Source organism: Protopterus annectens, chromosome 10.part0 (genome assembly GCF_019279795.1).
Source record: "Protopterus annectens isolate FY-2018-M chromosome 10.part0, PAN1.0, whole genome shotgun sequence".
Taxonomy (NCBI): Eukaryota; Metazoa; Chordata; order Ceratodontiformes; family Protopteridae; genus Protopterus; species Protopterus annectens.
Window position 1 is genome coordinate 481,252,054 of NC_056744.1, and position 14,107 is coordinate 481,266,160.

Sequence of the window (14,107 nt, forward strand, 5' to 3'; positions counted from 1 at the left end):
CTAACACCCATTTCAAGCACTTCATCTCTTATCACATCTAGCTTTTAACTGCTCTACCTTTAGGAGTTTGTTACCTCTACACTTTTTGTATACCTTACTTTTCAGCTTCTTTGGCATTCTTCTGTCACACACAACCCATGACACTCTGTGCCAGTTGGCTGCGGCCCTCTGATTATAGCTTTGACATCCTCATTCAGACTTCCCTTCTTCTCAATGAGCCCTCCCTGATAACAGAAGCTGCTAACCTTTTCCACTGTGTTCCCTTCTATTACAATTCTCAGCTTCTTCTGATGTCCCCCATTTGCTGCTATTACAGCTGTCTTATCTGTACTCAGCTACATCCCATTTGCCTTTAGTTTTGGATTCCATTCCCTGTCATCCGCTGAACTTCTTCTTCAGAGCCTGCATGTAACAACACATAGTCTGCATGCAACAGTTTTGTTGATCCGTTCCCGACAACCTGTTTTGGGCTCAGAACTGAACCCTGATAACACTCACTCTGACTGGGAATCCATCTGTGAGTCCAAACACTGTTAGTACTTGTGTTATTAGGTCCTTGTACATAGACAGCACTAATTCTACCAATGTTTCTGGGACTTCAAACTATCTTAGGACTTCCCAAATCAGCTTTCTTGGAACCTTATCATCTGCTTTCTCCAAGTGTAAGAATGCCCATTTGAACACTTTCGTCATCTCTAGCTTCTTCTCAACTATCTCTCTCACTGCAAACATCAGGTTGGTTATACTGTACCCAGATCTGAGTCCAAACTGCCCATATTCCATCTTTCTTTGTACTGCACAGTGTATTCATTTATCTATCAGCCTTTCTCAGTGTAACAGGTGTTATGATACCTCTACACTATCCACAGTTGTGAATGTCCCCTTTGTTCTTGTACACTGCTACTAGTATGCTTGTTATACAGTCATCTGGGATATGTCTCTCTCGCCCGTACTGCTATAAATACCCTTTGGAGCCATTTCTTCCCCCTCTCACCCAGCATCTTGATCATCTCTGCAACAACCCCATCTGAGTCTGCTGCTTTCCCTAACTTCATTTTCCTAAGTGCTGTTTTACTTCTTCTAGGGTGGGCTTCTCTTCTTCTTCTTTTATTGTGGACTACATCTGGGGCAGTACAGCTTCTGTGGGGATTTCTTCATTTAGAAGCTATTGGAAATACTTCTTCCATCTGCCTTTGATATCCTGTGGACTGGTGAGCAGGTCATTGCTGGTACCCCTTATGAAGAGTGTCTCATGCTTATTTTCTTTACCTTTCTGTCTTTGCCTTGAAACCTGATAGTTTCTTCATAGGTTCATAGGTTGGTACTAGGCTATCGGCCCTAGGGCCTATACAAGCTTAGCCATAACAATTCCCTGGCTATTTCTTCCCACACTATTTTACTTCCCTGGACCCATGTCTAGCAGGGTGACTGATGTGACCCCGGGGTGAATTTCCTTTCTCCCATCCAATCATCAAGGTTCTTTTTGAAGAGGGCCAAAGAGGCACTCTGCTTGACATGTATGGGCAATCTATACCAGAGTCTGGGGAGTCTCTGGGTCAGGAACCTATCCCTCCAGCATGTTTTGTTTATTGTGATGACAAGGTTTAGATCCCTGGAGCATGTGGCTCTGAAGGATTGGGATTTCTTTACGTTTAGCATGTCCAACAGCTCTGGGTTTGACATGGCCTTGTATGTTAAGCAAAGATCGCCTTGGAGTAGACGATATGCGACAGAGTATAACTGGAGTTTTTTAAGGCAGTCAGCATAGGGCATCTGCTTTAAGCATGTGATTCTTTTAGTGAGGTATTTCTGGGGCCTTTCCAGTTGTTGCAGATGTCTTGAGAGGTACATATAAAATGGGGTATTGTATTCTATAATGGGTCTAATGAGGGATGAGTACAGTGGGACAATGACCTCCTCTTTTTCTGGATGAAAAGCCCTTAGTGATGAGGTGTGCCACATAGAAAGATTTCCTGATTGTTGTGGCGATGTGGTTATTGAAGGTGAGACCACTGTCCATCTGTGTCCCTAAGTCCCTTATCACACGTTCAGTGTTTAGTGTACTGCCACCTATGTGGTAATTCATGGGTATATGTTTTGTCCCAAAGGGGATCACTATACATTTCTTGGCACTGAACTTGAGCCCATGGCTCTGGAATCAAGCATCTGTTTCTGTAAGGCCCTTTTGTAGAGTATCCACATCATTTGGGGATACAATAATGTCTCCCAGTTTGCAGTCATCTGCAAACTTTGTTAGCCAGAGTCCCTAAGTGTTGGCCTGTACTTCAGAGAAGTAGATGCCAAACAAGAGAGGCCCCAGGACTGAACCCTGAGGTACTCCCACTTGTCACTTGTCTGGAGCTGGATTTGGAGTCAGCTACTTTTACAGTGTGGGTTCTGTCAGTAAGCCAGTTGGCAACCCATCGAGTGACGTAAGGATTAATGCCCAGCTTAGTAAGTTTATCTATGATTCTAGAGTTCAGGATGGTGTCAAAGGCCTTGGCAAGGTCCAGATAGGCTGTGTGGACTGCTTTACCCTCATCCACGACTCTGGAGACTGATTTGAAGAAGTCAATCAGGTTCAGGAGGCAAGATCGGCCCTTCACGAACCCAAAATGAGTGGGGTCCAGTGTTTGAAGGTTGCCAATGTCTTTGTTTATAAGTTCCATGATAAAACATTCCATGGCCTTGCAGATCAGGCTCATCAGACTGATGGGGCAGATGTTCCCGGGATCCAAGGTGGATCCCCCCTTGTGGAGTGGAATAATTGTAGCTGAGCGCCACTCAGTGGGCACGAAGCCTGAGGTGAGGGTATGATTAAACATGACACTTAGGTGTGGTGCCAGTTCATTTTGTAGTTCATGTAGTACACAGCCCAGGATGTCATTTGGTCTCATGGATGCTGTATTCTTAGCTTTGGAGAGTGCGTTTTTTACCTGTGTGGCCGATGTTACCAGAATTTGGCAATCTTCCGGTATTGAGATTGGCCATTTAGGGGGTGAGAGGGGGGTTAAGTTGGCACTGAATCGATCTGCCAGGATATTGGCAATATCCTTGGGATCAGTATATTTAATGCCATTCTGTTGTAGCTCAGAGCAGATCTGAGCATTGCCATTTAGATTCTTGGCATAGTTATAGAATGCCTTGTGGTTGTCTTTGGAATCTTTGGCAATTTTATTTTCGTAACTAGCTTTGGAGGATTTTATGAGGGATCTCAGCTTCTTACTGTGGCTGGTAAGGGAGGTTTTTGCATCCTGGGATTTTCCTCTTTTCTGCAACAGTTTCTTCCTTTTGTTGTAAAGTTTGTTTATGGCAGGGGGCCATCAGATTGGCTTCCTTTTTTTGGAGGAGAGCATCTTGGTTCTATTTGTGATGGCACGATTCATGCATGAGTGGATATGCTCGTACAGTGCCTTAGTGTAGGACTCAGCAGTCAAACTTTCAGCTCCTATCTGCATGGATGTCATGAAGTTTGTAACTTCTGACTTGAGTAACATGAAGTTGGCTTTGGAGAAGTTTTTTATGGAGACTTCCTTACTCTGAGGTGGGGGTGGGATGTGGATGTTAAGGGTGATTAGCTTATGGTCTGACCTGACCAATGAGGGGGTGACCATAGGTGTGGAGCATCGATTTCCCATGTTGGTAATGACCAGGTCTAGGATATTGGAGCCCCTGGTGGGACTATGGATTAGTTGATCCAGCGCATTGGAATTTATGAATTCCAAGAACCGTTGGGCAAAGGTGTTGGTACACGAGTAGTTTTCCCAGTTAATGGCAGGGTAGTTGAAATCACCCAGTATTAGGGTGTTTGGTTGTATATTAATATTTTCCAGTATGTTTAGAAAGGTGTAGTGAGAATCTTGGGGCATGGTGGGAGGTCTGTAGCAAGCTACAATTTGGATTGCAGTCTTACCTAGTGTTAGTTGCACCTGGAGAAGTTCAGATGCATTGTGTTGGGCAACTAACCTGGTGGTGTGAATATCACTGGTGAATATGGACACTCCTCCACCTTTAGTGTTTCGATCCTGGTTTGGTGGCCGAAAAGTGTGGTATGAGTTGTAGCCTGGTATTGCAGGGGTGTTCTCTGGGCCCTTGAACAATGTCTCAGTTACTGCACAGATATCGATGTTCTCCATTTTTAGGAGTGCCTCGAGATAGTGCATTTTGAGGTTTAGACTTCTAGCATTGAGTAGCATTACCTTCAGATTTTGCATGCTTGTACCTGTTATGGTGGTTTTGTCCTTTGAACTTTGCCTAAAAAAGGCACTATAGGGGTGGCAAGAGCTTTAGCCAGTAACCTGAATCCCAAGAGCGACAGGTGCAGACCATCTTTGGCAAAGCATCGCGGTCTGTCGATCATGTCGTCATAGGCAGACAGATACTGGATCCCCTTTGAATGACACCAGAAGCCTAGCCAATTGTTGAAGTCAATCATTTTGTCCTTATATTGTGGTATAATTCTGGGCAAAGGCAGGATGCTACTCAGGGCTAGGGTCATACCTGCCTGGGCCACATGATCTGAGAGCTCTTCCATGTCTCTTTTCATGTAGTCCAGGGAGGTACTTCTCAAGTCATTCACGCCAACATGGACAATGACAGAGTCATATTTGTACTTGCTGTGGAGTGACTTGAGTGCATTAGTTATGTGGTGGGTCCTGGCACCCTACAGGCAGCTCACTGTAATTTTCTCCTTGTTCAGCCTGGTGAGTGGGACATCAGTGTGCCTGACTATAGAGTCACCTATGACTAAAGTGTTAGGTATGTTGCCTTGCCTTAGGGGCTGTTGCTGGGTGGCACACTGGTGTTGTGAGCTATGTGACACTTTGGTTGTGATTGGTGTTTGTTTGCGTTTCAGCTTCGAGGTCCTTGTTGCTTGGGCAGGTTACAGTTAAGGGCCTCCGTAAATGTGGATTTAGTGTTGATATGTGTGGGTGTTAGTGGTGTGAGTTTAGAAGGGCTATGTGTTGCTTGAGGTGTAGTGCGGGTGTTAGCCTTCTCCTCTTGACTGTCTAGCACAATCTTGGGTGGAGATAGCTTTGCTTCCAGTTTGGCTATGTAAGTGCATCTCTCACAGGTTGTAGTGTTGGGTGGTAGGAGGAGAGGGTTGTCTGTACATGAGGAAATTGCTGCATTGCCTCAGTATGCCCAGATTTACCAGGTGGACAGGAGAAATCAACAGAAGCTGACCCTTGGACATGCCTGGTTTGCTGCTTTTTTTGAAAAATACAGGAGCTGTTTTCCCTTACCTTAGCAAGGTACTTTGCAATTATAGGCTGTTTAGTTCCTATGATTAATTTCTCCTTATTAATAAGGAGAGTTGAGTGCTTGTATCAGTTTAAGGCTTCCTAGTGCTTTCCAGCAGGTATTAGAGCAAGTACTAGTCACAGGGATGCTTAAAGGCAAGATGAAAAAAAAATGGTTTATCCTAAACACTGCAGTGTGCACTAGAGAAGTTAGATGTGAAAGTAGGTAACTTAAGTTTTACCTGTCTAAAGTTTTAGTGGAGAGTCACTATTTTTAAAACAGCAAGATAGATTGAAAGGGGGTGATCACTTTTGAATTCCAGTACTATGGAATACAGTAGAATAGCCAATAAATTGAAATAGTTGAAGGGGAGTGATTTCACAAAATGATAATTTTGTGCTTACTCACACAAGTCAGTGAAAGCAGAGAGGAAATGAGATATATGGTCAAATTAACATAAGAGGCAGGCACAGTGATAGGGTGGGGGGGTGTAGAAAAATTTCTGCGTGACTCTCATCTACTGAGTCATCAGAAACCAGTAGATTAGCCTTGTCACCTACCCAGATTACTTCTAGACTATCCAGAAATTAGAACAATTGTCCTATAGTCCAAAAAACACTGTACAAACGCAAATATTCTGTTTAACAAAATAAACAGAATACTGATATTTGTTAAAATTCAAACTCTGAACTGCCTTTTTAAAAGAAAAGCACCACTAACACAATGTGATCAGGAATATCCTTCGGGAAGTCATCCACCCCTGGTAACTGTCATAGTGACAACATACCCTTTAGAGTTGACCCAGTAGTCAGGGACTTAGGGACACACATAGACAGTAATCTAGACTTTGACAACATTCTATGTTGTGTAACTTATAAACAAAGGTATGACATCTAGGTCCAAGGAAGTCATTGTTCTACTGTATTTGGCATTCATCAAGCCCATCACCGAGTACAATGCCCCCTTTGGTATGTAACTAACCAGGCTTATCCAACAAGTGGAACATCCACAGAGGTTCCTCACTAAAATAATACAGGGCATAAGTAAAATGTTCTATGCAGACCACCTCAAGGCCCTATCCTTGTATACTGTCTCCCACAGGCTGTTGAGGAGAGATCTCTGCCTGGCATACAGGGCATTGTCAGACCTCACCCTGACCGACTTCCTGCATATCCACAAAACAAACAGTACCAGAATTACCTATTCTAAATACTTAAACCTTGCCTGTGATATAAATAAGACCTGCTGGAGAGACAGGTATGTATCCCAGAGACTACCCCATCTATGGAACAGGCTCCCCATCCATGTGAAGCAGAGTTCCTCCCTAACCCCAATTCAAGTGTAACTTGGGCAACCGGATGGGGAAGAGGAAATTCATGTACATATCCAGCCCCACACAGGTAAAAAACAAGTGCATGGTCAACCAGTTTGAAACTCCAAAAAGCACAATGGCCAGGACTCAGTTGTCAGCCATTATTCTTTATTATATCACATCATACAACAATTCAAGCTACAGACCGAACAGTCTGTAGAAGAGGAAATTCATCCCTGGTTTGGCACCTATGTCTCTAATGGACACAGGCAACCTGTAAATGATTCATCTCCAAGGTCCCTGCTTGTAAAGTTTCATCTCCCAAGTCCCTACTTACACTTATCAAGAGCATCAGAACCTGTCAGATATTTGAGATGCATGGCTAGGCTTAAAAAGTCCCTTGTGGTCATTAGCCTAGTAAACACCTATGAACCTATACAAAATAAGCCATCCTGTCTCTCCTGATGTCATAAATTATGCCATAAAATGGGAGTCGATGTAGGCAGGGGGGGTGGGAAAGGAGAGAAGATAGGTAGAATTTGTGGTGGTGAAGAGGATGTGGTTGCTCTCCAGTTTCAGCCTCAGCAAAAAGTGGGCAACCCTATGCTAGAGTGCCTCTAATGTCCTGTTCTTTGCAATGACAACTGCTCTCTTATCATCTTTGTTAGCCAACCAGTATTTCTTCTTTACCTGGTCCATCTTTTCTATCTCTGTCTTTTTACTGCACTCCTTCTTTCTTTTGATGACTTCCTGGACTTCTGCACTCCGCCACCAGCTTTCTTTATGTACCTTATTTCCATAACTGGCTCAGCCATGTATCTGTTTCATTGTCCTCAAATTTGCTGTTTTGAGGCACTGCCACTTTTTTCAACTCCACCTATTTCTGCTTCTTCATGAGGTGTTAGAGCCTCAGGTATTTCCTTGACCTCTGGTGCTTTCTCTCCAGTCAACTTCCATGTCTTCAGCCTGGTCTCTGTTGACCTTAGAGCTGACTGTTGCAACCAGTGGTTTATGCTATGGGTTGACTGTTTCACTGGGGATGACTTTACAATCGCTGATTCTACCCCAATACCCTTGCCTTAGTAGGAGGGTGTCTGGCTGAGTTGCATGTTGGTCACTCCTATATGTACTCTTGCGGCTGTCTCTTTTGCTGAACTATTTGTTGGCTATGAGCTATTTGCCAGACAGAATTCTAGAATGGCCTGTCCTTCTTTATTCCTGCTGGCCCACCCATGTGGATACAGGAAGTACTCATATCTTGTCCTGTATGTTTGTCTGTCCTGACATGTAAATTCAGGTCCCCCATTATCAACACCAACTCATGTTGCCCTGTATATCGAGTAGGTCCTGCAACTGCTGCCTGAATGCAGTCTTTTCCTTGCTGCCACAACTGTGTTGTGGGGCACAGGCTGAGATGGTATCACATGTTCAGATAAAAGTTTGATAAGGATTGAATGCTAAGAGTTAGTAATTCTAATGACTTCCCTCACTGTCTTCTGAAGCCTCTCCCTCACCACACTTCCAACACCATTTCAAGTCTGTCTTCCCCTTGAGTAGCAGACTCTTGATTACAAGACAAGTGGTTTTCCTGCACTGCCCTTTCATCTTGTTTCCTGGATACAGAGGATGTCCAGGCTCCTCCTAAGCATTATTATCCATATCCAAGCTATGTCCTATATTGAATGTAGCAATCTTTAACTCATGTTTGGCAGGTTGATCAGTTTTATGTCCAGCTTTCTCCCAGCAGAACTATCCCAGGTAACCAAAGCTGATCAACTGGACACTGGCTGGCCAGTAGCTTACTGATGCTGCACTGCTGGACTTTATGGCACATGCACAGAGGCCAATAAGGACAGACAGACCTATCTTACCATTAGCATGGATCTCTGGCATCGGTCAGAGTAGGCCAGGTCCTCAACCCACTTATCACAGGCAAATACTGATACCCAGTTTAGGCTATATACAATAGCATAGCTAGGGCAGGGCAAAAGGGGCAACTGCCTCAGAAGCAAAGTGTTGTGGGTGATCTTGCAATCCTGATTGCTATTTAGTGCAATACCATCTTTTAAAAGCCAATATTGCATTTGTGGTCGAACCTGAGTGCTGTAGTGTTCAGTGTGTGGTCCGACCTGTATCAAACTGCTTGCTACATTCTAGGAAGCAGTTTGCTACAGTTTAAAACTAAACAAAAATACTTTTTTTCCTTACCTAAAACTGAGTGCTGTGGTGCTTTGTGTAGGGTATAAACTGTAGCAACTGCCCTCTGCATTTGAAAAGAGAAAAAGATTTTTTTAAACTAAACACCTGAGAGTGATAGTGCTCCATGCACAGTATAACTGTAGCAATTGTTTGCTACAGTTAAACATTAAAAAAATATATTTTTGTCTTTTATTTGATTAGTAAAATGTGATGAAGAAGAGTAGAGGGCAGGGCACAGAAATGGGACCTGAATAGCTGGAGCACAAAGGAGGGAAGGCATGTCATATATCTGGTCACCTGGTTAGTAAGCCAGTAGAAGGAATGGACTTTTTTAAAAATTTTCACTTGACAAGCGAGTGGTGGCACTTTAGTGTCAGGAAGCAAGGAAGCATCCTGAAAGTTTTGTAGAAGTCCTGTTATTTTTTATTATTTATTTATTTGATGTTCGCTTGAACAGCTGAGAAGGTGGGGTGCTACTTCGTGGGACCATCATCCACTTACACTTCTGGTGATATAAGTCAACATGACCAGAGCAACTAGAATCAATTTTTACACCATCCAGTAGCTAGCCCTGCTATGGTGGACACTCTGTAATCTGTGTTCTCTTATCTAGATAATACTCTGCTCCACAGCCAATGCCCAAGAGGTTGGTCTATACATCTCCTCCCCACTATAGACACCCTCTAGAGTCTGTACTACTGCTCACGACTCCATTCTTGGGTGAGTTTCAGATGGAAACACCCATCACATTTTTGGGGAGGTGGGAGGAAAACTATAGAGGCACAGAGTGAGCATGTAAACTCCAGACATGCACTGGCTAGTATTCAAGGTGTGGTAAGACCCTAACCATTATGCCAACTGTGTCTTCATGTGATGATGAGTGCAATGTAAAAAATTATATCTGTTGTACAGGAAAGATGCTAACATTAATTCACTAGTTAAAATACTACCAAACCTTAATTATTTAAACTCTACTCTTAAGCATTAGGTTATAATATAATAACAGCAGGCTTTCCTGTATGTGCTGACTGTAACTTAGCATCTTTGAAAACAACTCCTACCTGCTAAATGAAAGACATGCAACTCAAAATATTGAAACAAATAGACAACTACCAAAATATCTACTCATAGTTTGGAACATTAGTGATTTAAAATATGCTGAATTCCCATATACACAAAAACACAAAGACTCTTGGCAGAAGATAATGCAGATGTTATACAGTAGGAAAGTAGCTTCCATTTGATTACTGCCAGTTTTCATTCAAGAAGAGCAGAAAAGTATGGCTGACATCTTGGAAGTCACTAATGAGAGAATGTCTCCTTCTTTGAAACAGAATGAAGTACGTTTCAAAACAGGAACATTTGAAAGACCAATAGAACATCAGCAGACAATTTGTTTCTTTAAAATCATGTTTACAACTTGTGTTACAAAAATAACTGAAATACGGATACTAAAAGTTATTTTTTTTTTAGGTTGCAGTACATAACACTTATCTCTGGATAAGCAGTGCTACATTTATATGATTTTGTGTGTCATCATTCTTCCTTTTACTGCTCATTGTTTTAGCATTTACCCAGGAATGTATTAAACATGTTATCTGTCCAGTACATAAAGCATACTTCTCAACCTCTTAGCACAACTAATCTGGACAAAGCCTAAAATAATGAGGGGACAAAGGCCCCAAAATAGGGGCAGATTTTAAATCTCTTGTCTTTCAACTTTTCCCAGTTTGGGGTCACCACAGCAGATCACCACTCTGCAGATTGATTGACAGTGGTGTTTTTACAGTGTCAAGTTGCCAGCCTGGAGGCCAACCTTCACCGAAGACACACACATGCACACACCTGCATGTCTTTAAAGATTCACTCGACCACAGGGAGGACATGCAGAGAGCACTCCAGCCAAGAATTAACCAGAAAAACGCTTGCTCTGAGCTGACAATGCTAACCACTGCATCACCATGACCTAGGGACAAATTTTAAATACTGCTATTATAAACTTAGAAAGTTGCAAGAATAACAGGAGCTGTGTTAGTTACATTTTCTGAAGGATGTGAAGTCCGAAACTCAAATGTATGTGATTATTTACTTACTTCAGTCCTCAGTGATTTACCAGAAAAGCACATATTTTCTGAGGAGCAGGCCAAAAATATGAGGCAAAAATCTGGACATTCTGTGAAAATCTGGGCAGTTGAGAGGTATGACATAAAGTGACATTTGTCTTTGGAGAGACATTTTCTAACAAAGCTCCCATCAATACTTTAGAAAGAAAACAACTTAAAAAGTTTGTAGGGTTTGCTCTGTCAAAGCCTTAGCATGTACCTGCCAGCACTGGTCAGAACAGAAAAATGAATGAGTATATACAAAATGTATATATTCCACTCTATTATTCTCTTCCACATTGTGAAAAGTAGCTATCACAAAACATAAACAAGACAAGTTTATCCCACCAGCACATCCAAAAATCTAAGACAGTTTATTAATTTTAGGATAGTTCTTTTTCTTGGTATCTTATCATATTTGTTTTAGCATTTAAATCACAGGCCCCGGGATTCGTGAAGCTCGGCGCAAGGACGGCGTTAGCCTTGCGCCGACCGTGCGGCATAGAGATGGAGCAGCAGGACCACATGCATATTAATGAAGGTGCGCTGCCACAATGTCCACGTGCATAGGAAACATATGCGAGTGCAGGGGCACGTCTAAGTGCTGCACGGAGGTGTGAACATGTCGGCTGCAGACGCGCAACCTAAAATGTTGACTAGTACAGCCTGCCACTAATAATAATCACTCCTGTCAGTGTCCGTGGATACTGAAATGTATGCAAAGCATACAAGACAGCTTTGTGAACACCAAATTAAAAAGTAAACACAAAGGCACGTAGCTGAATATTGAGGCCCCGTCCTTCGAACAAATGACATTTAAAATCCCGTGCCCGTATTCCATTGTAGTGTTGATTGTTATACCAAGTGGAAGCGAAATGCAGCATGTTAGCGTGCCGCTACCCTTTGCTAAGCCTAGCCCAATAGTTAGGGTTACCACCTGTCCCACTTTATGAGGGACAGTCCCTCTCTGGGCAGTTGTGTCCTTACCAAAACTATTAAAAATGTTAAATGTCCTGCGATTGTAGGACATAATTATGTCCCATATTGTATGTAATAGTTCCATAAAATAGTTAATTCTCTATCTAAACTACCTAAATGTTATAAGAAACAGAATAAGCAACTAAACTGCTAAAAGAATAAGCTGTCACGTAGGCATAAAAGTAAAGTACTCTCCTTTGTACTGACCGTGGGCATGTGTCAGCCTGTAAAATCTGATGTGTGTCCCGAAGATGTCCCACTTTGGCCATCTGAAAAGGTGGCAACCCTACCAATGGTCAGAGCATTTGCTCAATATCTGCCCATTCGCTGTCCAGGTCGCCCCTGTCTGGATGGCCCAAAGATGAATGGGTATTACCCGGGTCTACCTGCCATGTCATGAAAGATAGGTATTTGTGTGTACCTATGTGCGTGAAGTACAGTATGTGGAAGATCAAATATGCCAGGGTTGTCCTCACAACCATATTGGTACCAGAGATATGTACAGTATGCAATGTGTTCTGTTGTCTGTGCCATGGGCTGTAAAACAGAGAAGGGATGGATGGTGTGTGTGGAATGTGGGGGGTGACGGGTAATGTAATAATTTGCCAAGGGGAGACTGGGTCGGATGCACAATAGGTGAACTGGAGGTGTACGAGGGAGCAGTGGGTAAATCAGAAAGGGAACCAAAGAACAAACATTCACATTTGCAATACAACCTGATAGGCCATACTGCAGAACACAATCCCACAAACATATGAACATTAAAATGTGCGATACACATGTACAGAAACGTTACCGTCTCACACGCACATAATGGTCTGGCCTGAACCAAGCCATCCAACCCCAATACACCTGGATACATAATTAAATACCCATCATCCCTTCCACAGCACACCACCACCCCCCCTTGCTGAATGTCAACCAAAACCACCCATACACGGGCTGCTAGCTTGGCACAGCCATATCTGCACAATAGTGACCCTTACCCACATCTAGTAGACAGTTGCATCCAGGGCAGTCTCAGGCTTGCAAACTAGGTATCCCATGCATGCATAACCCTACCACATTTTCAAATAGCCAGCTGAATGGGGTCCATCATTTACAATTTTTGAACATCCGTCATGGGATAAGTGTCTGTTCTCAAGATTAGACTTTGTGGCATAACACAATGTCCACCCCCGTTGACATCCGGGCACTAGGGCTACCACTTGTCCCACTTTGCGAGGGACAGTCCCTCCTTGGCCAGTTGTGTCCTGCATAAAAATTGGAAAAATGGCAAATGTCCTGAGATATTAGGAAAACATATTTCTTATATTTAATGTAATAGTTGCATAAAACAGTTATTCTGTTTCTGAAACACCTAAATGTTATAAATAACAGAATAAGCAACTAAAGTGCTACAAGAATAAGTATTTATGTAGGCAAAACAGTGAAGTTCTGTCCTATGTACTGGCTGTGGGTATGTTTTGCCTTGCAAACTCTGACATTTGTACAAAACATGTCCTACTATGGGCATTTGAAAAGGTGGCAACTCTACCGGACACAAGTCATATTAGCAGTACCTGACCACAACCCTGCTCAGCCTCCACCTGGTCCTGCAGAACTTATGACCCAGGATTAAACACCTGACCATGATGCACATCTCCCCACATGCATTATCGGGAATAAATACCTTTCACATGTTCCCATGAAGCTTCTCCATAGCCATCTTCCAAATAGTACATGTCCACAAATTGTATATCCCATCCATGTTCCTCGTTGTAATGATGCACACAACCCCTGTATACAAACGGTACAGGTACCTCCCGTATGCGGTCATTCATATACATGGCCATGTATAACTCCAGATATGTAGTTATATATCTATAAATGTACATACTTACATTCGCATAGCTACACATCACAAATACATGCATATAAGTACTTGTCAAGTATGTGTCCAATTCATAAATATGTATACTTGCAAATGTATACATATGGCTCTCAGAAACATATGAACAGTAACATGTATTATACATATGTACACCAACCGACTGTCACATATCTTTCCAGTACTGTGGAATGCCTGTAGTAACGTCATATATCGTAATTACCATCCATACAGAATGTATCATGGATGGTTTAGTGGTAGAACCAGTGACTATGCTGTTCCTGTTCCCGGGTCTAAGTCATGCAAGGGCTGATAATTTTAAATGATGCCCACAAAAATGGCAGTCGGAAATAGGGTGATTATGGTGCCTCAAAGCAGACGTAAGCGGGTATGCGCGATGGT

At 42.7% G+C, this 14,107-nt stretch overlaps 1 protein-coding gene across 1 annotated transcript in view; it reads left to right on the top strand.

Annotated features, from left to right (window-relative positions):
- DDR2 (discoidin domain receptor tyrosine kinase 2) overlaps positions 1–14,107 on the top strand; it is a 1,067,915-nt gene that overhangs the window by 390,443 nt on the left and 663,365 nt on the right. The window lies entirely within an intron of this gene.